Genomic DNA, 26,019 nt, shown 5'->3' with positions numbered 1-26,019 from the left:
TTTACCCTTTTGCATGTGGATATCCAGTTGTCCTGAAATCATTTGTTGAAAAGATTATTTGTTTCTCCATTGGATTGTCTTGGCCCTTGTTGAAAAGCAATTGACCATAAATGTGAGAGTTTATTTCTGGATTTTCAATTTTCTACCATGGATCTAAAAGTCTGTCATTGTGCCAGTACCCCATTGCTCTGCCTCCCGGGTTCATGCCATTCTCCTGCCTCACCCTCCCAAGTAGCTGGGACTACAGGTGCCCACCACCACACCCAGTTAATTTTTTGTATTTTTAGTAAAGACAGGGTTTCACCATGTTAGCCAAGATGGTCTCGATCTCCTGACCTCATGATCCACCCGCCTCGGCCTCCCAAAGTGCTGGGATTACAGGCGTGAGCCACCACGCCCGGCTGATATAAGCTTTCTAATCAGAAAGTGTAAGTCCTTCAACTTATCATTTCATTTCAAGATTATTTTGGATACTCTAAGTGCCTTGAATTTCCATATAAATTTTAGAATGATCAATTTCTAAAAAAAAGCTGAGATTTTAATAGGGATTGTTTTGAATCTACAGACCGGTTAAGGAGTATTAACAATATTACATTTTCTAATCCAAGAATATGAGAGGTTTTTATTTAGGTCTTAAATTTCTTTCAACAATATTTTATAGTGCTCAGAGTATAAATTTTGCACTTTTCTGTTAAATTTACTCCTAAGTATTTTGTTCTTTTTGATGCTATCATAAAGATAATGATTTTCCTAATTTCACTTTCAGATTGTTCATTTCTAATATATACAAATGCAATTAACTTTGTTTTCTTCTTTTTTAAAATTTTCTTTTTCCAAATTTTTTCACTTAAAAAAAATTGATTCTTGGCCCAGGAAGTCGAGGCTGCAGTGAGCTATGATTACATGATTGCACTCCAGCCTGAGCAACAGATCGAGACTCTGTCTCCAAAAAATAAAATAAAATAAAATAAAATAAAGTGAAATAAAATAAATGAATTCAGCAAAGTTGAAGGATACAAGACCACGACACAAAATTTGTTGCATTTGCTTGCTCAGATGATCTACGAAGGTAATTTTTTTAATTTTTAAGAATCAAGGCCAGGTGTAGTGGCTCACGCCTGTAATCCCAGCACTTTGGAAGACCGAGATGAACAGATCATGAGGTCCAGAGATCGAGATTCATCCTGGCCAACATGGTGAAACCCCATCTCTACTAAAAATACAAAAATTAGCCTCTCGGGTTCAAGCGATTCTCCTGCCTCAGCCTCCCAAGTAGCTGGTACCACAGGTGGGCACCATCATGCCTGGCTAATTTTTGTATTTTTAGTAGAGATGGGGTTTCGCCATGTTGGCCAGGCTGGTCTCGACCTCCTAACCTCAAGTGATCCACCCATCTCGGCCTCCCAAAGTGCTGGGAAGAGTCACCATGCCCGACCTTTTTTTTTTTTTTTTTTTTTGAGACGGAGTCTCACTCTGTCGCCCAGGCTGAAGTGCAGTGGCGCGATCTTGACTCACTGCAAGCTCCGCCTCCCGGGTTCAGGCCGTTTTCCTGCCTCAGCCTCCCGAGTAGCTGGGAATACAGGTGCCCGCCACCACACCCGACTAATTTTTTGTATTTTTAGTAGAGACGGGGTTTCACTGTGTTAGCCAGGACGGTCTCCATCTCCTGACCTCGTGATCCACCCACTTCGGCCTCCCAAAGTGCTGGGATTACAGGCATGAGCCACTGCGCCTGGCCGTGCCCAGCCTTTTTTATGTTTTTATTTGAAATCCATATATCCTCTTTGGCAAAGTGTTGTTCAAGTCATCTGCCTGTTTTTTGGTGTTTTTTTTTTTTTCTGTTTTGTTTGGAGACAGAGTCTCACTCTGTCACCCAGGCTGGAGTGCAGTGGTGTGAGGACAGCTCACTGTAACCTCAACCTCTTGTGCTCAAGCAATTCTCCCACCTCAGCTTCCCCAGTAGCTGGAACGGCAGGCACGCCCCGCTATGCCCAGCTAATCTTTTTTTTAAGAGATCAGATTTCACTATTTTGCTCTGGCTTGTCTTGAACTCCTGACCTCAAGTGATCCTCCCATCTCGGCCTCCCAAGTAGCTAGGACTTGAGGCGTTCACCACCACACCCAGCTAATTTATTAATTTTTTGTAGAGATGGAGTCTTCCTAGTTTCCCCCAGATGGTCTTGAACTCCTGGCCTCAAGCAATCCTCCCATCTGGGCATTACAAAGTGTTGAGATCACAGCTGTGAGCCACTGCTCCAGATCACTTTTTAACTTTTTATTTATAGAAAAATGTACAATATGCAGTTGTAAAAATAATACAGAAAAACAGGGCAGTAAATCTGTTTTGTTGTTGTTGTTGTTGTTTGTTTGTTTGTTTTTTGAGACGGAGTTTCACTCTTGTTGCCCAGGCTGGAGTATAATGGCATGATCTCAGCTCACTGCAACCTCCGCCTCCCGGATTCAAGCGATTCTCCTGCCTCAACCTCCTGAGTAGCTGGGATTACAGGTGCTTGCCACCCCTGTCTGGCTAATTTTGTATTTTTAGTAGAGACAGGTGTTTCTCCATGTTGGTCAGGCTGGTCTAGAACTCCCAACTTCAGGTGATCCGCCTGTCTCGGCCTCCCAAAGTGCTGGAATTATAGGCATAAGCCACCATGCCCAGCTGGCAGTAAATCTTAATGACTTTGAATTAGGCAATTATATGATACCAAAAGCAGTAAAAAAAGAAAAAACAGATTCATTGGATGACATCAAAATTAAAAACTTTTGTGTTGCCAAATGATACCATCGAAAAAGTAAAAATACAATCTATAAATTGGGGAAAATAAACTTGTATGCAAATGTGAAAAGAACTCTCAAAACTCAAAAATAAAAACATTAATAGCCCAATTTTTTTTTTAACGGAGTCTCACTCTGTCGCCTAGGCTGGAGGGCAGTGGTGCAATCTTAGCTCACTGCAACCTCCCTCTCCTAGGTTCAAGCGATTCTCCTGCCTCAGCCTCCCGAGTAGCTGGGACTACACGTGCCTGCCACCACACCCAGCTAACTTTTGTATTTCTAGTAGGGACGGGGTTTCACCATGTTGGCCAGGCTGGTGTCAAACTTCTGGCCTCAAGTGATCTGCCCACCTCAGCCTCCCAAAATGCTGGAATTACAGACGTGAGCCACCATGCCAAGCCTAATAACCCAATTTTTGAAACGGGCAAGTGATCTGAGTAAACGTTTCTCCAAAGACAATATACAAATGGCCAATGGTCACATGAAAAGATTCTCAACATCATTAGTCACTAGGAAAATACAAATCAAAACCACAATGAGATACCACTTTACACCCACTAGGTTTGCTAAAATTAAAAAGACAGACAATAGGCCTGGTGCGGTGGCTCACGCCTGTAGTCCCAGCACTTTGGGAGGCCAAGATGGGCAGATGACTTGAGGTCAGGAGTTCGAGACCAGCCTGGCCAACATGGTGAAACCCTGTCTCCACCAAAAACACAGAAATTAGCCGGGCATGGTGGTGCACACCTGTAATCCCAACTACTCGGGAGGCTGAGGCAGGAGAATCACTTGAACCCAAGAGGCGGAGGTTGCAGTGAGCCGAGATCGTGCCACTTCACTCCAGCCTGGGCAACAGAGTGAGACTCTGCCTCAAAAAAAAAAAAATTAAAATAAAAAAATATGTGTATGCAAATCTTTTTTTCTTTTCTTTTGAGACAGTCTCACTCTGTCACCCAGGCTAGAGTGGAGTGGTGTGATATCAGTTCCACCATGACCAGCTAATTTTTTGTATTTTTAGTAGAGGCAGGGTTTCACTGTGTTGGCCAGGCTGGTCTTGAACTCCAGACCTCAAGTGATCCGCCTGCTTCTGCCTCCCAAAGTGCTGGGATTATAGGCGTGAGCCGCCACGCCTGACCCCATGCAAAATCTGAAGGATAAATGTTGATAGCAGTATTATTGATAACAATTCAAACAGTGAAAACAATCCGACTGTCCGTCAACTGATGAACAGAAAAGCCAAACGTGGTCCGTCCACACAATGGAATGTATTTGGCCGTGAAAAGGAATGAAGCCCTGGTACAGGTTACAATGTGGGTGAACCTTAAACACATCATGCTCTGTGAAAGAAACCAGACACAGGCCAGGCGCAGTGGCTCACGCCTGGAATCCCAGCACTTTGGAAGGCCAAGGTGGGTGGATCAAGAGGTCAGGAGTTCAAGACCAGCCTGGCCAAGATGGTGAAACCCCCGTCTCTACTAAAAATACAAAAATTAGCCGGGCGTGGTGGTGGGTGCCTGTAATCCCAGCTACTCGGGAGGCTGAGACAGGAAAATCGCTTGAACCCAGGGGGTGGAGGCTGCAGTGAGCCGAGATCGTGCCACTGCACTCCAGCCTGGGCAGAGAAAAAAAAGAAAAGAAAGAAAGAAACCAGACACAAAGGCCACATATTGTATGATCTTGCTCATATGGAATTTCCAGAACGGGCAAATCCAGAGACAGAAAGTGGATTCGTGATTCGTGGTGGCCAGGGGCTGGGGAAGAGATGGGGAGTGATTACTAATTTGGTTTCTTTTTTGTTTGTTTGTTTTGTTTTGTTTGTTTGTTTTGCGACAGAATCTCACTGTGTCACCCAGGCTAGAGTGCTGTGACACAATCTCTGCTCACTATATTCTCCGCTTCCCAGGTTCAAGCAATTCTCCTGCCTCAGCCTCCAAAGTAGCTGGGATTAAAGAACCCGCCACCATGCCTGGCTAATTTTGTATTTTTAGTAGACGCAGCGTTTTGCCATGTTGGCCAGGCTGGTCTCGAACTCCTGACCTCAGGTGATCCACCTGCCTTGTCCTCCCAAAGTGCTGTGATTACAGGCGTGAGCCACCATGCCCAGCATAATTGGTTTCTTTCTTTCCCTTCCTTCCTTCCTTCCTTCCTTTCTTTATTTTTTACAGAGTCTCGCTCTGTCATCCAGGCTGGAGTGCAGTGGCGCGATCTCAGCTCATGGCAACCTCCGCCTCCCAGGTTCAAGTGATTCTCCTGCCTCAGCCTCCCGAATAGCTGGGACTACAGGCACGTGCCACCACGCCCAGCTAATTTTTATATTTTTACTAAAGACAGGGTTTCACCATGTTGGCTAGGATGGTCTCGATCTCTTGACCTCGTGATCTGCCCACCTCGGCCTCCCAAACTACTGGAATTACAGGCGTGAGCCACTGTGCCCGGCCCTAATTGGTTTCTTTTAGGGTGACTAAAATATTCTAGATCGGGCACGATGGCTCATGCCTGTAATCCCAGCACTTTGGGAGGCCAACGTGGGAAGATCACTTGGGGTCAGGATTTCGAGACTAGACTAGCCAACATGGTGAAACCCTGTTTCTACTAAAAATACAAAAATTAGCTGGGCGTGGTGGCAAGCGCCTGTAGTTACAGCTACTCGGGAGGCTGAATCGAGAGAATCACTTGAACCCGGGAGGCAGAGGTTGCAGTGAGCCAAGATCATGCCATTGCACTCCAGCCTGGGTGACAGAGTGAGGCTCTGTCTCAATAAAATATAAAATAGAACATTCTAAGATTATATTGTAAAGATAGTTGCACATCATCTCAGCTCTGTGAATATACTAAAAACCACTGAATTACATACTTCAAATGGGTGACTTGTATGATATGGGAATTATTTCAATAAAGATGTTTTTAAAAAAGTAAAAACTGAGTACAGAGAAATCTCTTGTGCCTTTAACCAGCTTCCCCCAATGGTGACATCTTACAATATCATAAACGGGAAATGAACATTAACATAATCCATCAACCTTATTCAGACTTTGCTGGTTTACGTGTACTCATTTGTGTGTGTGTGTGTGTGTGTGTTCATGCAACATTTAGATGTGTAGTTTCACAATCAGGACACACAACATATTCCATTACGAGGATTTTCTGTGCTGCACTTTTTTTATGTCACAGCCATCTCTCTCTTCCTCCTACCTGAAAACCCCTTACCTATTCTTCATCTTATAATTCTGTCATTTCAGGAAGCCTATATTAGTGGAACCGCATGCTCTGTAACCTTCAGTTTTTGTTGTTGTTGTTGTTATGTATTTCTTTTTAATTATGTGGGCACCTCGTGGTGTATATATATTTATGGGGTACATGAGCTATTTTGGTGCAGGCATGCAACGTGTAATAATCACATCATGAAAAACTGGGTATCCATCCCCTGAAGCACTTATATTTCATGTTAGAAGCAATCCAGTTATACCTTTACAGTTATTTTATTTTGTTTTATTTAATTTTACTTTGAGATGGAGTCTCACTCTGTTGTCCAGGCTGGAGTGCAGTGGCGCAATCTGGGGTCACAGGAACCTCCTCCTTCCAGTTTCACACAATTCTCCCACCTCAGCCTCCCAAGTAGCTGGGATTACAGGCGCCCGCCACCACGTCCAGCTTGTTTTTGTATTTTCAGTAGAGACAGGGTTTCGCCATGTCGTCCATGCCGCTCTTGAACTCCTGGGCTCAAGCGATCCTCCCACCTCTGCCTCCCAAAGTGCTTGGATTACAGGTGCGAGCCACCCCACCTGGCCTCTTTTTGTTATTTTAAAATGTACAATTAAGTTATTATTGACTGGCTGGGCATGGTGGCTCATGCCTATAATCCCAACACTGGGAAGCTGAGGTGGGAGGATCACTTGAGCCCAGGAGTTCAAGACCAGCCTGGATGACATGGCAAAACCTCTTCTCTACCAAAAAAAACTATAAAAATTAGCCAGGTTTGGTGGTGCATGCCTGTAGTCTCAGCTACTCAGGAGGCTGAGGTGGGAGGATCACTTGAGCCTGGGAGGCAGAGGTTGCAATGAGTGGAGATCATGCCACTGCACTCCAGCCTGGACAACAGAGTGAGATCCTCTGTCAAAAATATATATGTATTATTGACTATAGTCCCTGCATTGTGCTATCTTACTAGGTCTTGTGCGTTCATCTTTTTTTTTTTTTTTTTTGTACCTATGAACCATCCCCACCTCCCCACCACTCCACTCCTCTATAACCTTTGAAGACTGGCTCTTGTCATTTCAGCACAGCCCCCGTGAGAGCCAACCTAAGTTGCTGCGTTTCTCAATCGTTCCTTCGTGTTCATTGCTAAGTAGAATTCCACAGTCTGGTTGGAGCACAATTTGTTTAACCGTTCACCTGTTGAGGCCCACTTAGGTTGTTTCCAGCATTTGGCCATTTTGGAAGGAAGCTGCTCTGAACATTCACTTCTGGGTTTTTTTGTTTGTTTGTTTTTTGAGACGGAGTCTCCCTCTGTCACCCAGGCTGGAGTGCAGTGACGTGATCTCAGCTCACTGCAACCTCCGCCTCCCAGGTTCAAGCAATCCTCTGCCTCAGAGTCTGGAGTAGCTGGGATTACAGGCGCCCGCCACCACGCCCGGCCAATTTTTGTATTTTTAGTAGAGACGGGGTTTCACCATGTTGGCCAGGCTGGTCTTGAACTCCTGACCTCAAGTGATCCATCTGCCTCGGCTTCCCAAAGTGCTGGGATTAGAGGCGTGAACCACCGCTCCTGGCCCCACTTCTGGGTTTTTATATGAACATAAGTTTGCATTTCCCTGGGATATAAATGCCCAAGAATGCAATTCCAGGGTCATATGGTAAGTGCATGCTTTATTTTGTACAACAAAACAAAACACAATACAGCAAACAGAACAAAACGAAATCCTGCCACACTCTTTTTCCACAGTGGCTATACCATTTTCCATCTCTACCAGCAATGTAGGACTGAGTGAGCTATTCGGTCTTCATCCTTGCCAGCATTTGATGTAATCAACTTTTTTGTTTTAAATTTAGCCATTTTGATGGGTATGTAGTGATACCACATTTTGGTTTGGATTTGCAGGTCCCTGGTGGCTAATAAGGTTGAACATTCTTTCATGTACCCATTTGCCATCTGTATCTCCTCTTCAGTGAAATGTCTGTTTCCGTCTATGTCCGTATTTTAATTGGGTTGTTTGTTGGGTTTTTTTTTTTTTTTTTCTGGAGATGGAGTCGCGCTCTGTCACCCAGACTGGAGTGCAGTGGCGCTATCTCAGCTCACTGCAACCTCCGCCTCCCGGGTTCAAGTGATTCTCCTGACCTCAAGTGATCTGCCTGCCTTGGGCTCCCAAAGTGCTGGGATTACAGGCGTGAGCCACTGTGCCCAGCCTAGACCTCTTTATATATTCTAGATACAAATTCTGTGTTGGCTATGTGATTTGCAAGTAGACTCTTCCAAACCACAGCTTGTCTTTTCACCCTCTCTAACGGTATAGTCTTTTGCATAGAGCAGAAATCATTAATTTGGATGAAGTCCAATTCATCAATTTCTTCCTTTATGGCTCATTCTTGGGTGTCATCCCTAAGAACTCTTTGCTTAACCTCATGTCTTGAAGATTTTGTTTTGTTTTGTTTTGTTTTAAGGAGCAGAGAGTTCAATAGGCAAGAAGGCAGAAGAAAGAAGGAAGCAGCTCCCTATAGAGACACAGCGGGAGGCGGGCTCCAAAGCCGAGACGGGAGACCCTATTGAAGATTTGTTTCTAGTTTTCTTCTACATTTTACATGTAGACCTGTGTGATCCCTTTTTTTTGAGACTGAGTCTTGCTCTGTCTCCCAGGCCCCAGGCTGGAGTGCAGTGGTGTGATCTCAGCTCACTGCAACCTCCGCCTCCCAGGTTCAAGCGATTCTCCTGCCTCAGCCTCCTCAGTAGCTGGGATTACAGGCATGCATCACCACGCCTGGCTAATTTTTGTACTTTTAGTAGAGATGGGTTTTCACCATGCTAGCCAGGCTGGTCTTGAATTCCTGACCTCAAGTGATTCACCCGCCTCGGCCTCCGGAAGTGCTGGGATTACAGGCATGAGCCACCGTGCCCGGCCCCTGTGATCCGTTTTGAATTCCATTCTGAGTGTAAAAAATAGCAGAAGTGGGTTTGATTCGGGGGACCCTAGGGAGCCAGTGAGGGTTCTTGAGTGAGAGAAGATACAGTTGGCAAGAAGAATCAGGTGAGTAGAGTCAAGTAGCCCATGACAGCCTCGCTCTCAGCCTCAGTCTTCCCCCACCGGCAAACAAACTAACGAGACCAGAAGATCTCTAAAGTCCGCTGTCATCAAATGAGGCCACATCCCTGGACGTTTGTCCCCATATTCCCTGCGCCTCTGGAGCAGACTCAGGTCAAACCCCAGCGCCTGCACAACGTGTGTGAGCCTCTGTGTCTCGGTGCTTTGATCTTAAGAGTGACTCAGTGGGACAGCGCCGAGAGCTCACTCGACCCCAAAAAACTGTGGTCCTTTTTTCTCTCAGACGGCAAAATCAGGTCATTTTTCAATTCCAGTCATTCTCCTTCATATATAAAATGTGCCAAGAACCACTTTCCCGAAAATCTAAATTGAAAGTAAATAGCACGGGGGACAATTCTCGGTGATAAAACTGCGGATTCTGGAGCTTCTTGGGATAATATTTATTCTCCCTTCTTGCTAATGGCTCCAGCCGCCTCCCCAGGTTATTAAAGTAATGCGTTTGCTTAACCTGACTGGGGCCGCATCCCACCCGGGGCTGATTGGGCCCCGCGTGAAGCCCCCCACCGCCCCCCTCCACCGGACAATTATATTAACGGCTGCTGGTTTGCAATTACTATAAATCAGAGAGCGCGTCGGCCTGGGTTTGTTTTTCTTTATTGAAAATGTTTAAACTTCATGCATTGCAAATATCACCGCCTCAGACCGGGATTTAACTCTTTCCTTGAGACTTGGAGGCACAGCTCTCGAGGGCTTTGCTGGGGATGGTGCTAGGATAATCCCTGCTTTCTGAGATGAGAAAATTGAGGCTCAGAGAAGGAATGCCACTTGCCTGGGGTCACACAGCTGGTGGGTCACTGCACTGAAACGGCACTGAGTGTTTTGTTTGTTTTTTTCATGCCCGATGAAGTTACATTCCTTGTGGCAAATATTTTAAAATGTTGAGATCTGTTATCTCAGCAAAAACCACCCCCAGTGCCGTGGGGGTGGGTGGGTGTGTGGGTGGGATATATCCTTCTAGAGATTTTTTTTCTATGCATATATATTCTGGCATGCACCAAATGAATGCAGGTTTAATGAATTATGCATCCCATAAGCACCAAGGTGTTTATTGAGCACCTACTGTGTGCTGGGTGCTGTTTTATGTGCTGGGGATACAGGAAGCAAAACAGGCTTATCTACAGCTAGTTTCAAGCATAGCGGACAGCCAGGGCAAGGACCCTGAGGCTGGCTCTTGCCTGGCACACAAAGGGGCGAATAAGCACAGGCATGGAGAGTGCAAGGGGCAAAGGCAGGGAGGGTGAAAAGAGCATTCCGTGTGGAATCAGAGGGAGAGGGGAAGGCTTCATGGAGCTCTCCAAGGTAGAGTGCTGAGGTTTGCTGAGGATGTGGGTGGGAGGAAGAGGAGGCAGGGAGACCCCAAGATTCTGTCTGAGCAGCTACAAGGGCTGACCTCCGCTGAGATAGGGAGATGCAAGAAGAGCAGTTTAGCGGGTCCGGTGCAGCCCGACCTGGCTGTGTTGAGTGTGAAATGCCCATCAAGGCCAAGTTTGGAGCTGGTGGAGGCCCAGACTGGAGACAGGACTGTGGGTATCAGTGGGTGTAGACGGGTTTAGAGCCCTGAGAGTCAATGAGGCCGACCTGGAACGGAGTGGATAGAGGAGCAAAGAGGCCTGAGAACCCAGCCCTTGACCAGCAATGGACAGAGAGAGACACAGAAGAGGGACTCAGAGAGGTAGAAGGAAAGGCCAGTGTTTCCAGGAGGGGCGCGGCACCAGCCGGTCAGACGCTGTCCAGAGGGACGAGGAGGAGGATGGGGCGGGTCAACGCTGACTTCTGTCAGAGGCCTTTGAACCAGGGCAACTCCATCTTGGATAGCGACTGGGTAAAATAAGGCTGAAACCTACTGGGTGGCATTCCCAGACAGTTAGGCATTTTAAGTCACAGGATGAGATAGCAGGTCGGCACAAGATACAGGTCATAAAGACCTTGCTGATAAAACAGCTTGCAGTAAAGAAGCCGGCTAAAACCCACCAAAACCAAGATGGCGACGAGAGTGACCTCTGGTCTTCCTGACTGCTACACTCCCATCAGCACCATGACAGTTTACAGATGCCATGGCAACGCCAGAAAGTTCCCTGTATGGTCTAAAAAGGCGAGGCATGAATAATCCACCCCTTGTTTGGCATGTCATCAAGAAAGAACCATAAAAATGAGCAACCAGCAGCCCTCAGGGCTGCTCTGACTATGGAGTAGCCATTCTTTTTTTCCTTTACTTTCTTAATAAACTTGCTTTCACTTTATGGATTCGCCTTGAATTCTTTCTTGTGCGAGATCCAAGAACCCTCCCTTGGGTGGATCAGGACCCCTTCGGGTAACACTTTGACAAGGGCAGTATCAGTGGCGGAAGGTGTGAGAGGCCAGGCTGATTGGAGAAGGCTCAGGAGAAAGAGAGAACAAAAGTGCAGACAGTGAGTGTAGACAACTCGATCTCCAGGAGTTTGGCCATAAAAAGAGGCAAGGAGGTCGGGCGTGGTGGCTCACACCTGTAATCTCAGCACTTTGGGAGGCCAAGGTGGGTGGATCACCTGAGGTCGGGAGTTCAAGACCAGCCTGACCAACATGGTGAAACCCCGCCTCTACTAAAAAATACAAAAATTAGCTGGGCATGGTGGTGTGCGCCTGTAATCCCAGCTACTTGGGAGGCTGAGACAGGGGAATTGCTTGAACCAGGAGCCAGAGGTTGCAGTGACCCAAGAGGTTGCAGTGACCCAAGAGGTTGCAGTGACCCAAGATCACGCCACTGCACTCCAACCTGGACAACAGAGCAAGAGTCCATCTCAAAAAACAAACAAAGAGGCAAGGACATGATTGGTCGCCGGAGGGGGATGTGGAAGTTTACTTTTTCCCTATAAGATGGGACCTGCCCAGCAGAGCCAGAAGACCACATCCTTGGGTGGGGACACAGAGCCTGTGTTTATCCTGCCTCTATTGCCTACTCTGTAAAACAGACACAAGAACAGTATCCAGGCTGGGTGTGGTGACTCACACCTGTAATCTCAGCGCTTTGGGAGGCTGAGGCGGGCAGATCACCCGAGGTCGGGAGTTCGAGACCAGCCTGGCCAAGATGGCGAAAACTCATCTCTACTAAAAATACAAAAACTAGCTGGGTGTGGTGGTGGGCACCTGTAGTCTCAGCTACTTGGAAGGCTGAGACAGGAGAATCACTTGAACCCGGGAGGTGGAGGTTGCAGTGGGCTGAGACCGTGCCATTGTACTCCAGCCTGGGTAAAAAGAGCGAAACTCCATCTCCAAAAAAAAAAAAAAAAAAAAAAAAAGAACAGTATCCATCACCCAGGCATGATCTAGGCACCCAGCAAAAGTCCAGGCTGATGACATGTCTCTCTCCCCTGGGGTGTGTCTATGAAGGGGGTCACGCCCGCTCCAGTTTGTGGCAGAACGCAGTTTCCCTCCTGACACCCACCCCCAAGGGAGGTAGACAGTCTCCAGGAAAAACTCAGTGAGTTCCCCCTTTGAGAAAGGGCCCCACAAGTCAAAGTGCTTTTTCAAAAATAAATAGCCTGATTAGCATAAGGTATGCAAATGTATGCTAATGTGACAACTATTAAAAGATTTCAAATGTCATCGAGGGAAAACACACCGGGCCTGGCTGGAGGGGTGGGGGACAGAAGGAGAGAATGCAGCCAGGACTCGAGAAAGTTCGAGGGGCTCAACCCCCAGATCACCGGGATATACACTCGTACAGACACACACAAACTCACACTCACACCCGCATCATTCCAGGGTGGCCTTAAGTCCTCTCCTGGGCAGAATCCCCAGAGCTCTGTCTCCAGGTGTGAGTATTAAGCTCCTGGAAATCCTTCAAGTCTTTCCCCCAACACATTCTAAGTGCCTGAAGAACTGTCCAGGGTGACAACGCGTCTCATTCCACCGAGAGCACACAGATTTGCTCTGCGAATAATCTCCGGCAAAAGCAGTCACAGCATGAGTGACAGACCCCAGAGCCTTTCCTGAGAATAGGTTAAAAGGGTAGTCTCATCCACAACAACAACAAAAAAAAGCCAAAACTCCTAAGAACTGCTAAGAGATGGCTCCTATCCATAATAAATCCTCCCTCACTTCAGGGGAAACTTTTCATCCATATCCACTTTGTTTTCTGAGGCTGACAGACAAAAATCAGACCCAGAATGGGGAGAGACTTTGCCCAGGGTCACACAGCTGTGTGTGTGACCAAAACTATCACCAAACTAATCACCAAAACTATTTGGTGTGTTGTTGTTGTTGTTTAGAGACAGAGTCTTGCTATTGCCCAGGCTGCAGTGCAATGCTGCTATCACAACTCGCTGCAGCCTGAAACTCCTGGGCTCAAGCAATCTTCTTTGCAGGGATCTGTCCTGCAGATCCCAGCTTGCATGATGGATGAACCGATATTCAGTGAAAGAGCAGCTACGGGTCCGAGCCACTCACAGACACTACGGAAGGTGCTGTAAAGAGTCAGCAGACACAGCCCCGACTAGCTGGCCTGGCCCTGAGGACATTTATTTAGCACAGCTTTTTTTGTTGTTTGTTTGTTTGAGATGGAGTCTAGCTCTGTCGCCCAGGCTGGAGTGCAGTGATGCAATCTTGGCTGACTGCAAGCTCCACCTCCTGGGTTCACACCATTCTCCTGCCTCGGCCTCCTGAGTAGCTGGGACTACAGGCGCCCGCCACCACGCCTGGCTAATTTTTTTTTGTATTTTTAGTAGAGACGGGGGTTTCACCGTGTTAGCCAGGATGGTCTCGACCTCCTGACCTCCTGATCCGCCCGCCTCAGCCTCCCAAAGTGCTGGGATTACAGGTGTGAGCTACCGCGCCTGGCCTTAGCACAGTTTTTAATGACAAAGGCGTTGCGTCAACACACCTGTGGGTAATTAATCTAGTTGCTTCCACCCCGGGAGAGCCATCTTGCCCATGAGTGATCAGTTAGTTTTAGGACCACATGAGTAAACAAGCTCGTTAGATAAACTCCTCTACATTCCTACGCATATTTGCCCTGAGCTTTTAAGAGAACTCAGCTGCCTTCAGCCAAGACTTTTACTAAAGCTATGCAAACCTCTTGGCCTTCCAAGAAGGTTTGTGTTTATTTCCTCTAAAATCTTTCCCGCCACCCTGACTGAACCCCCACACCTCTTGCCTCAGCCTCACGAGCAGCTGAGACTTACAGACATGTGCCACCACCCCCAGGCTCATTGTTTTTATTTTTGGAGAGATGGGGTCTTGCTATGCTACACAGGCTAGTTTCCAACTCTTGGCCTCAAGTGATTCTCCCACCTTAGCCTCCCAAAGCACTGGGATTAGAGACACGAGACACGATGCCTAGCCACCAAAACTCTTTGGTGAGACCAGAATTATTGAAATCATTTTCAGATGAGAAAACTGAAGATCAGAGATGTGAAATGATTTGCCCCAGCTCACACAGCAACTGTGAGGCAGGTCAGGTCAGCTGCTCAAACTTCAGCTGCCCAAATTTCAGTCCATCTTACATCACCTTTCTACTACTTCTACTATTATTTCCTGAATATTTTTCTTCTAATGGACCCACTTCTTAAAACCTTAAATGTATTTAGAAGGAAATTGTTTATCATGACTGTAAATGAAAAGCCAGAATCACTGACCATAAGTAGAAACTAACTTAATGAGAGTAAAATCATATTATTAATTTCTGACTAACGACAGTTGCCTCTGAGCTCTGAGCTGGAGCCTGATCTCTCTCTTTGTCCAAAAAGGATATTTCACATGTCCAAGAAGGTGTTAAAGACTGATTCACACCCAATTAAGACTTTCTTCTTGCAAAAGACATGCAAAGGAAGAGCTCTCTCCCTATAAGAGTCCGTGGTGTTAAGACTGTTTTATGCGTCACCTAAAACCATCTCATGGCCACCAGGCTGGGCTCTGTCTACCTGAAGGTCAGGAAGACTGTCCCAATACCTTAGAGTTCTAGAATTATGGCCAGGGATCTATTTGGGGACTCATACTATTAGTGCCCACGGCCATTTCAGTGCAGCCCAAAAATGGAGAACAGATGGCTTCACTTACAAATAGACCCACCTGTCCATCCACCGATCCACTCATCCACCTGCCATCCATCTAATGACCCATCAATGCCCCCACACATCCATCCATCCACCCACACATCCATCCATCCACCCACACATCCATCCATCCACCCACACATCCATCCATCCACCCACACATCCATCCATCCACCCACCCACCACCCCTCCATCCGCTCCACCCACACATCCATCCATCCACTCATCCATCCATCTGCCCATCCATCCACCATTCGCCCATAACCCATCCAACCATTCATCCACCCACCATCTGCCCAAACATCCATCCAAACATCCATCCATCTATCCACCCATCCACCACCCAATCATCCATCCATGCATCTACTATCCACCTACCACCCATCTACCCATCCATTCACCCAACCATCCATCCATCCACCCATCCATCTTCCCACCCAGCCATCCACTCACCTATTCAGTAAATACATATCCAGCAACTACTCTATGCCAGGCATTGTTCTAGCATATGGATACATAGTGGTGACCAAGACACACGTGGTCACCAACCCCCTGAGGCTTCTGAACCAGTGAGGACACTCTCCATCCCTTAAGCAACAACATGAGGTGGATTAGAGAATTTTCCTCCACTTTTTTTTAGTGATAAGGGTCGTCTTGGAAGATATTTATGGGTATTCCCCGACCTTCTTTCTTCCCTCCACCTGTAGGATGCAGAAGCAACCTGGTTTCGCCACTGCCTGGCTGCTCTCCAAACCCATTTCCTCCTTCTTCAGGGCACACAGCAAGGTACTTCCCAGCATCCCTTGCAGTTGGGGCAGCCATGTGACTTAACTGAGCCAATGGAAGGTGGGCAGAAGTGATGTGCCCATGACTTACGTTCTGGCCCAGGCTCTTTCTGCAACCTACACTTTAAAGGTGGAGGAGGTACAAGACAGTGGGGCCTGATCCCTGAGTTACTCAGTGGAAACAAAGGAACACCTGTTTGCTCTTTATATGAGCAACAAACTTCTGTTGGGTCAGTGAGGCTTGCCAGTTTATAACGGCAGGGAGTATTACCTTAACCAGTGCACACCTTTCCTCTTTTCCAACTCTGTGAGTGAACCGGTTCCACCTCCGGCTCCAGCCAATCACTGAAGCCTATTCCTGCTGGCCTCCTGATTGGCTCAGCCTGGTCATGTGACCGAAGGATGCAGATGGCAATATTGGATGGGTTTCTGGGCATCATCGCTTGGAGGACCACTGGGGTTGCTGGAACCAGGACACAGAACTAGAGAACTGGGCTTCTGACATTCGCCACTGGGAAAGAAAAGAAGAAATTTATTATTTATTGTTACTATTATTTTAATACCCTGCAATTGAAACTGGCCTATTTCCTGGATGATCCAAATTTAGGAACTTTTTCCTGCAGCTTTAATCATCCTGAAGATGCCCTGACTTCTGTCTCCATCCAGATTTGGCCCCAGATCTCTCTCCAGTTCCTCCTGGATGCCTCCTCTTGGAGGTCCACTAGGTACATCCTACCCAACTCCCAATGCATCCTTTTTATCCTCCCTCCAGCACCTCCTCCTGTAACCCCCTCCCACTCTTTTTCTGGAAAGTTGTGCACAAGCCTCCCTATCTCCCTTTCTTATCAACACCCCGCCCTGCCAATTTCACACTCACCGAGTCCTGTTGATTTCAACGTTACTGTCTCCATGGCAGCCCCACTGTGTACCCCCACCTGTGTTTTTCAATAGACACCATCAGCTCCTACAATAGCCTTCTTGATGGGCTCCTAGCGTCCACACAGCAGCCGGAGGATCGATCTTAAGTGTAAGTCTGACTCTTCCCCTCTCCCCTCCGTAACTCTCCATGGCTCCCCATTGCCCTCAAGAGAAAGTCTAAACTTTATTTTCAAAATTCCTCATAGTCTAGCTACTTCATTCTTCCTTGCTCCGCCCCTGCTTCTCCTTGTTCACCTAGCACCTGCTCATCTTTAAATGTCATCCCTCAGGGAAGCTTCACCTGACCCCGCTCTACAATGCTGAGAAAGGAGTCTTCCTGAGCTACCCCAGCTGCCTGAGCTTCCCTCATCAGAGGCTGACACTCTACACTGTAACTGCCTGGTTATGTGTCTTTGAATTCCTAGATGGCAAAGGTTGGGTCTATTTCACCACTGTCTCCAGCCCCCAGCACAGCACCCAGTGTGAGCTTAATAAATATTTTTGAATGAATGGATGGTGATAGGAAATAGAGGCTTTGCGAATGCTACTATGTGTAGCAGACGCTGTGGGTGTCCCTACTGCACCCACATTTCAGCACCTGCCAACAGCATCCTTCTGCAGTCACCTGGTTGAGGGCCAGGCTGGAAGTGACAGAGAACTGATGTCTCAGAAAGCAGCCCTTTGCCAGTGATGGACAAGCACTGGTGGATAAATACCCCAGCTCCCTCAGTCTCTTGGGAAGAACAAGTGCATGCTATATGCCATCTCCCAAGGGTATCCAGTGGACTGAGCCCAATTGCTCAGGGCAGTCACCTGCTATAAGTGTTGGTTCTTTCCTTCCTTGTCTCACTTCCCCACTCTCCTGGGGCTTCCTGGATCACTTCCCACATAAACAACTTACCCCCAAATCCTTGTTTCAGGAGCGACTTCTGGGGTATCCAACTTAAGACACTGTAGTGAAAATGAGTCTATAATTTACTGGCTGCCGCTTCCAGGGAGAACTTTGATGTGTTTGAGAAAAAAAGAAAAATAATTGCCTCTTTCTCCCTGTCAGCTGTAGTCCTCACAGCCTCCATGCAAAGACTGCCACATTTGTAGTTATGTATTAATTGCTTTTATTTTTTTTCCCTGAGAATGGGATGCTCTCCTGCAATATGTGTGTGTGAGAGAGAGTGTGTGTGTTTAATGACTTTCTCATTTGAGATCTGGCCGGATAGCTTTTTGAAGTCTACCCAGAGCCTGGAACGTATAGAAAATTCTCCCAGCTTAATAGCACTCCCACCCGCCCATCCATCACAGACGCACCGTAGAATGAAAAACAAGCACATCGATTGGATCTATTTCTAATTGACAGCCTGTGATACTGTTTGAGGTCTGCCATTAGATGGAAGAAGTTGGTGCGGAAGTGGCTGTGTCTCTATTTCTCAAGGGCACGGGGTCTGGCGTGGGGGTTGAGGGGGAGAGAAATAATCATGGCAGCATTTAGCAAGCATTTATTGAGTACCTACTGTGTGCCAGATCCTGCACTGGGTGCTGGTCATTGAGACAGACCCAGCTCCACCCTCCCAGTGGGGGAGATGTACAGGTCACTAGTGGCCCACAATCAGAGCCATGATGGGGGAGATTCAGGCAGCTCTGGGGGCCCAGAGAAGGTGTCTGACCCAGCCTGGGAGATCAGGGAGGGCTTCCTGGAGGCAGGGACAGCCGAGCTGAAAGCTGAGAAGGAGTCAACCAAAATAAGAAATACGAAAGAAGTTGGGCACCATGGCTGATGCCTGTAATCCCAACACTTTGGGAGGCCGAGGCAGGATAATCCCTTGGGCTCAGGGGTTTGAGACCAGCCTGGGCAACATAGCGAGACCCCATCTCTATTAAAAAAAGAAATTAGCTAGGTGTGGTGGTGCACACCTGTGGTCCCAGCTACTCGGGAGGCTGAGGTGGGAGAATTGCTTGAGGCCAGGAAGTCGAGGCTGCAGTAAGCTATGATCGCACCACTGCACTCCAGCCTGGGTGACAGAGCAAGTCCCTGTCTCTAAAACAAACCAACAGGCCGGGTGCAATGGCTCACGCCTGTCATCCCAGCACTTTGGGAGGCCAAGATGGACGGATCACCTGAGGTCAGGAGTTTGAGACCAGCCTGGCCAACATGGTGAAACCCCATCTCTACTAAAAATACAAAAATTAGCCATGCATGGTGGCGGGTGCCTGTGATCCCAGCTACTCGGGAGGCTGAGGCAGGAGAAGTGCTTGAACTTGGGAGGCAGAGGTTGCAGTGAGCTGAGATTGCGCCACTGCCCTCCAGCCTGGGTGACAGAGGGAGACTCCGTCTCAGAAAAAGAAAAAAAGAAAAGAAAAGGAGTTCTGACATATGCTACAAGGTGAATGAACCTTGAAAACCTTAAGCTCAATGAAAGAAGCCTACTGTCTACAGAAGGACAAATACCATATGATTCCACTTACATGAGATGCCTAGAGGAGGCAAATTCCTGGAGACAGGCTGTAGAATCAAGATTGCCAAGGGCAATGGAGAGTTACTGCTTAATGGTTACAGGGTTTCTTTTTGGGCTAATGAAAAATTTTTGGAAATAGTGGTGATGGTCGCACAACATTATGAATGTACTTAATGCCATTGAATTGTACACTTCAAAATGGTTAAAATGGCTAGCCCGGGCAACATAGCAGGACCCTGTCTCTACAAAAAAAAAAAATTAAAATTTGGGCCGGGCACGGTGGCTCACGCCTGTAATCCCATCACCTTGGAGGCTAAGGCAAGTGGATCAACTTGAGGCCAGGAGTTTGAGACCAGCCTGGCCAACATGGCGAAACCTCATTTCTGCTAAAAATACAAAAGATTTGCTGGGCGTGACAGTGTATGCCTGTAATCCCAGCTACTTGGGAGGCTGAGGCACAAGAATCACTTGAACCCTGGAGGCGGAGGTTGCAGCAAGCCTAGATCGTGCTGCTGCACTCCAGCCTATGCAACACAGCAAGACTCTGTCTCAAAAAAAAAAGCTGGGCGTGGTGACACACACCTGTAATCCCAGTTACTTGGGAGGCTGAGGTGGGAGGATCACTTGAGCCTAGGAGTTCAAGGCTGCAGTAAGCTATGATTGTACCACTGCACTCCAGCCTGGGTGACAGAGCAAGACTCTTGTCTCTGAGAAAAATAAACATAAAAGTGGTTAAGATGGTGAGTTTTATATTATGCATATTTTGCCACAATTTTTTTTTTTTTTTTTTTTGAGACGGAGTCTCGCTCTGTCGCCCAGGCTGGAGTGCAGTGGCGCAATCTCGGCTCACTACAAGCTCCGCCTCCCGGGTTCACGCCATTCTCCTGCCTCAGCCTCTCCGAGTAGCTGGGACTACAGGCTCCCGCCAGCACGCCCGGCTAATTTTTTGTATTTTTTAGTAGAGACGGGGTTTCACTGTGGTCTCGATCTCCTGACCTCGTGATCCACCTGCCTTGGCCTCCCAAAGTGCTGGGATTACAAGCGTGAGCCGCCGCGCCCGGCCCACAATTTTTTTTTTTTTAAAGAGAGAGAAAGAGAAATGAATAGGCCAGGCGTGGTGGGTCAGGCCTGTAATCCCAGCACTTTGGGAGGCTGAGGTGGATGGATCACTCAAGGGTCAGGAGTTTGAGACCAGCCTGGCCAACATAGTGAAACCCCGTCTCTACTAAAAATACAAAAATTAGCCACGCACGGTGGCGGGTGCCTGTAATCCCAGCTACTCAGGAGGCTGAGACAGGAGAATCGCTTGAACTTGGGAGGCAGAGGTTGCAGTGAGCTGAGATGACACCACTGCACTCCAGCCTGGGAGACAGAGCAAGACTCCATCTCAAGAAAAAAAAAAATAAAAAAGTATGCAATCACTTTGGCTGCTGTAGGAGATCCAGGATAGAGTAAGTCCAGGAGGTGTTGGGGGTTCAGATCAGGATAAGGGCAAAGGCGAGGGTGAGAGGTGGGAGGTTGGGGGCGTGGTTGGGGTGTGGTTTGGGCATGGCTTGGAGATGGGGCTAACAGGACACCAGGGAGAGATGAGAGTGAAATGGAAGATGAAAGATAAAGCAGGCAGCTGAGTTCCTGCACCCATTCTCTTGACACCCAAGCACTCCAATTCACCTGCAAGTCCTCGTGGCCTGATGTCTCCAAACCCGCCACCCTTTATGGCCCAGCCTGGGGTGGCCCCTAAGAAGGAGTCCCAAATGGGGATTGATGCCACTTCTTCAGTACAAAGAAAGATTAAGGCAACACTGGGTAAAAACACTCCATCCCGGCCGGGCGCAGTGGCTCACGCCTGTAATCCCAGCATTTTGGGAGGCCAAGGCGGGCGGATCACCTGAGGTCAGGTGTTCAAGACCAGCCTGGCTAACATGGTGAAACCCTATCTCTACTAAAAAACACAAAAAATTAGCTGGGCATGGTGGCGGCTACTCCAGAGGCTGAGGCAGGAGAATCATTTGAATACGGGAGGCGGAGGTTGCAGTGAGCCGAGATCGTGCCACTGTACTCCAGTCTGGGCAACAGAGCGAGATTCTGTCTCAAAAAAATAAGAAATAAAAAACAACACTCTATCCCGGCAGCCGTTCCCTCCACGTGCGTTCACTTACAAGGTGCAGATGTAATACCTGCTTTTAAATTCAATTAAGTCAGAATCAGTTCTGCTCCTAGAATACATTACCCAGTTGGAGACAGCCGGGGGAAGAGGGAAAAAAAAAAAAAATAGATGGCAAAAAAAAAAAAAAAACCCACACACACAAAACACAACGCAGACCTATTTAGAGATTTCCCTCTAAATGGATTTTAATTCTCTCGATTTATCAGAGGCCAGAGGAGCTGCTGACAGCCTGCATTTGGTGTCTGCAAACCCAGTTTCAGCCACAGGGAGGGGAGAGGAGGGATCGAGTTTATATTGTCATTTTCCTCCAGTGTTGGAGGTCTGGGGTCGCCCAGAGATGGGTTCAAATCTCAGCTTTGCCATTTACCGGCTGCATGACCTTCAGCTAAGCACCACATCTTCTCAGAGCTTTGACCTACTCATCTCGAAAATGGAGACAATGACAGGGTTTATTTCAGAAGACCCTTGTGAATGATGGCCTGGATTATCCAAGAGGATTCAGGTTAAATCCTCAGCACAAGGCTTGGCGCATAGTGAATGCTCAGTAATGCACGGATGATGGTGATGGTGATGAAGGTCGTCGTTGTTGGTTTTTTTGTTTGTTAGTTTTTTGAGACAGAGTCTCACTCCGTCACCTAGGCTGGAGTGCAAAGGCACCATCTGGCTCACTGCAACTTCCGCCTCCCAGGTTCAAGAGATTCTCGTGCCTCAGCCTCCCAAGTAGCTGGGATTACAGGGGTGCACCACCACACCTGGCTAATTTTTGTATTTTTAGTATAGATGGGGGTTTCACCATGTTGGCCAGGCTGGTCACGAACCCCTGACCTCAAGTGATCCACCTGCCTCAGCCTCCCAAAGTGCTGGGATTACAGGCATGAGCCACCACACCCAGCCCACTATTGGTATTTTTTTTTCCAACCAGAGACCCAGCCCTGTGCTAGGTTACTGTAGGGAAAGAAAAAAGATGCAAGAGGCTCGAGTCCTGACTCTGGAGGCTGGGAGGCTTTGGGTAAGCAGGGAAGCAAGGGGTAGGATGGTCCAGTAGGTGGACAGGCCTAAGCAAAGGAGTGGAGGTGGGATTGAAACTGGAATTTGCTGGGGACAAGGGACTGAACATGTCCATCCTATGTCCTGTTTCATCAGGGAGTGCTCCTACAAATCCATGATGACACCAGAGGACCAAAGGCAGATAATGATCTAACCTGCTCTCTGTCCTGGGAAGCCCCCATTTGGCCTTGAACTTCCCAGGCAGGAAGAAAGCTCCCCTGCCACTCTGCATAGTATCACCCACCTGATTGGAGCAGGGGCCAGGGGATCAGCACCCTGCAGCCAGGTCGGATAGCCTCAGAGCTCATCAGGGCACCTGGCCCAACATCCAGTCTCCCATTTCACAGGTGAGGAAACAGGCTCGGGACAGAGAAGGAGACATCCTGAGGCCACACAGCTCAAAGCTGTCCCCTTGCAGGCCTGGGTCCTACGCCCACCAGGTTCAGACTCTACTGTCTGACGTTGGGCAAGCACCCCACACTGGGCCTCAGTCATACCATCTGTAGAGGGGGAAGGAAAAGCGAAGTTTCCTGAGCCAAAAGGCTCATCTGTAGGGTCAGGTCAGAGGGCGCTGGGACCCCCAGGAGGGTGTTTGTCTTCAAAAGAGCCTAGTGAGGCCGGGGGCAGTGGCTCACACCTGTGGTCCCAGCACTTTGGGAGGCCGAGGCAGGCGGATCCCAAGGTCAGGAGATCAAGATCATTCTGGCCATCATGGTGAAACCCCATCTCTACTAAAAATACAAAAAAAAAAAAAAAAAAAAAAATTAGCTGGGTGTAGTGGCGGGTGCCTGTAGTCCCAGCTATTTGGGTGGCTGAGGCAGGAGAATCGCTTGAACCCAGGAGGTAGAGGTTGCAGTGAGCCGAGATCACACCGCTGCACTCGAGTCTGGCGACAGAGCGGGATACTCTGTCTCAAAAAAAAAAAAAAAAAAAAAAGCCTAGTGAGGGGGATTTTCAGACCAGAATCAGGAAGGGGTTTAGGACAAAAAGGGTCCTGGCCTGTAATGTCCCCTGGGGAGCTCAGGGGGGGCCATAGCTGGCTCTTCTAAAGGGTTGCTTCATCCACAGAAGGCCTTCCTTCATCCCAGGCCCACAGCCCTCATCTGTGCCTGCCCTGAAAGGGCAACTGGGGAGGGTGGGAGGTGTCGAGAACACTCTAGTCCCAGGATCAGGGTTGGGGGGCAGAGGTCTGACGCCAGGGTTGGGAAGGCTAAAGAGAGGCGCAGTGACTCATTCCTATAATCCCAGCACTTTGGGAGGCCGAGGCAGGTGGATCAATTGAGGTCAGGAGTTTGAGACCAGCCTGGGCAACATGGTGAAACCCAGTCTCTACTAAAAATACAACAAATTAGCCAGCCATTGTACAGCTTGCCTGTCATCCCAGCTACTCGGGAGTCTGAGGCAGGAGAATCACTTGAAACCGGGAGGCGGAGGTTGCAATGAACCGAGATCGCGCCACTGCACTCCAGCCTGGGCGTCAGAGCAAGCCTCTGTCTCAAAAAAAGAAAAAAGTACAGTTATCCTTGAGAAGGTCTAATTGCGAGGAGGCACCAAGGGAGCTTCTGAGGGTTGGAATGTTCTACGTCTTGCTGTGGTGATAGCCAAGGGGGTCTATGTCCATGTCACGATTCCTCAAGCCACACACAAGATTTGAGCACTTTATAAGTTATACATCATTAAAAGAGAGGGAGGACTCAGAGAGGGGCAGAGACAGAGAGAAAGAGACATGGAAACGAGAAAAGAGGCTGGGCACGGTGGCTCACACCTATAATCCCAGCACTTTGGGAGGCCGAGGCGGGCAGATCACGAGGTCAGGAGATCGAGACCATCCTCGCTAATGTGGTGAAACCCCGTCTCTACTAAAAATGCAAAAAAAAAAATTATCCGGGAGTGGTGGCGGGCACCTGCAGTCCCAGCTACTCGGGAGGCTGAGGCAGGAGAATGGCGTGAACCCAGGAGGAGGAGCTTGCAGTGAGCCGAGATCGCATCACTGCACTCCAGCCTGGGCAAGACTCCATCTCAAAAAAAAAAAGAAACAGAGAAAAGAGAGACAAAGAGATAAACAGAAATTGAGAGACATAGAGGAAACTGAGATATAGGAAGAGAGAGAGACAGAGGCAGAGAGACAGGAAGAGGCAGGGAGAAGAAAAGAAGAAGGAAAAGGAGTTTCAAAGCAGAAAGGTGGGGAGAAATGAGGAAATTGGGAAGAAGAACTGAGGACTGGAGAAGAGAAAGCCGAAGAAAAGGGGGGAAAAGGAGGAGAAAATAGCAAATGGCCCGAGAAGGGGCTGGAGACAGCGGCTGGGGAAGCCAGGAAGCCAGGAGCTGTCACAGGCGAACATGTCCTTAATTGTAATTACATGGGAACATTTAGTTTGTAGATGCAGCAGAAATGAAAACGCTGCGCTTTGCCCATTAATCTAATGGCTGTTAGTCAATCACTCTTCAAAAGGAACCCCCCACTTCTCCACCCCGGGGCTGTGGTTGCATGGGGGGCGGCCTGCGGGGAGCAGATCGGAGGAGATGGTTTTAAACTAATGATGTCCTCAGGGATAGCCAGAGGGACAGTTCTGGGAAGACTAGAATTTCCCTACCAAAAACCCATGGCTGGTGAATTTCTGAGCCCTGCAAACAGCTACCAGCCCAGAAGTCAGCAGCTGGCGAGTGGGAGTTCTAATCCGCAAGGCTAGATTAGGGGAGATACAATGTATCCAAGAGAGATCAAGGTTCTTTAACTCACCCTAGGGGATGGGGGAAGCCTTCCCAGAAGGGCTGACATCTAAACCGTGCTTAAATGTATACTTTGAGGCAGGCAAGCAAAAAAGGAAGGAAGAAAGGCCTTCCAAAGAGAGAGAACAGCTTGTGCAAAGGTTGAGAAGGAATTACGCTTACAACCATGAGCGTGACTGGGTGGGAAGTGGGGCAGGGATGGGGATGGGGGTGTAGCTGGGGAAGTCAGCAGAGCCCAGACCATTTATAAGACATGCTGAGGAGATGGGACTTTGTCCTGAGGGTGATAGGGAGTCATGGAGGTTTCACAACAGGTGAACACAATCCAGGATAATATTTTTTAAAAATTGGGGGCCACTCATATGATATTTCACTTACTCAAAAAGAGAGAGCTTCCTGGTCCTGGAGGCATGCAAAATAAAGTCACACTAACCACCCGGGGGACCCTGGGGGATTTCAATATCAGGTGGGGCTGAGGCTGGGAGTGCAGAATTGGGGTTCTCAGGCAGGAGGGCGAGATGCTGAGAGAGGTTTGATGTGTTACTAATCTTGCTTGGGGGGTACACTTGGCCCTCTGACTTTGAGACAGTGAGGAGCAGGGGGTGTGGATGACTCAGGAGTACAGGCGCCAGAGTGGGAGGTTTGAGTCAGTGCCTAGTGTATACCTCTCCCAGCCACTCTCAGCTGGAGGTGACTCACTCATTCATTTGGCCTTGAATGTAGAGGCCGGGAGTAGGGAGTGGGGGAAGGAAAAGACCACCCAACTATCCCACTACTGTTCACCCCTCCTGCCTCTGTGGG

This window comes from Nomascus leucogenys, chromosome 17 (genome assembly GCF_006542625.1).
Source record: "Nomascus leucogenys isolate Asia chromosome 17, Asia_NLE_v1, whole genome shotgun sequence".
NCBI lineage: Eukaryota > Metazoa > Chordata > Mammalia > Primates > Hylobatidae > Nomascus > Nomascus leucogenys.
This window is presented reverse-complemented; position numbering follows the sequence as displayed.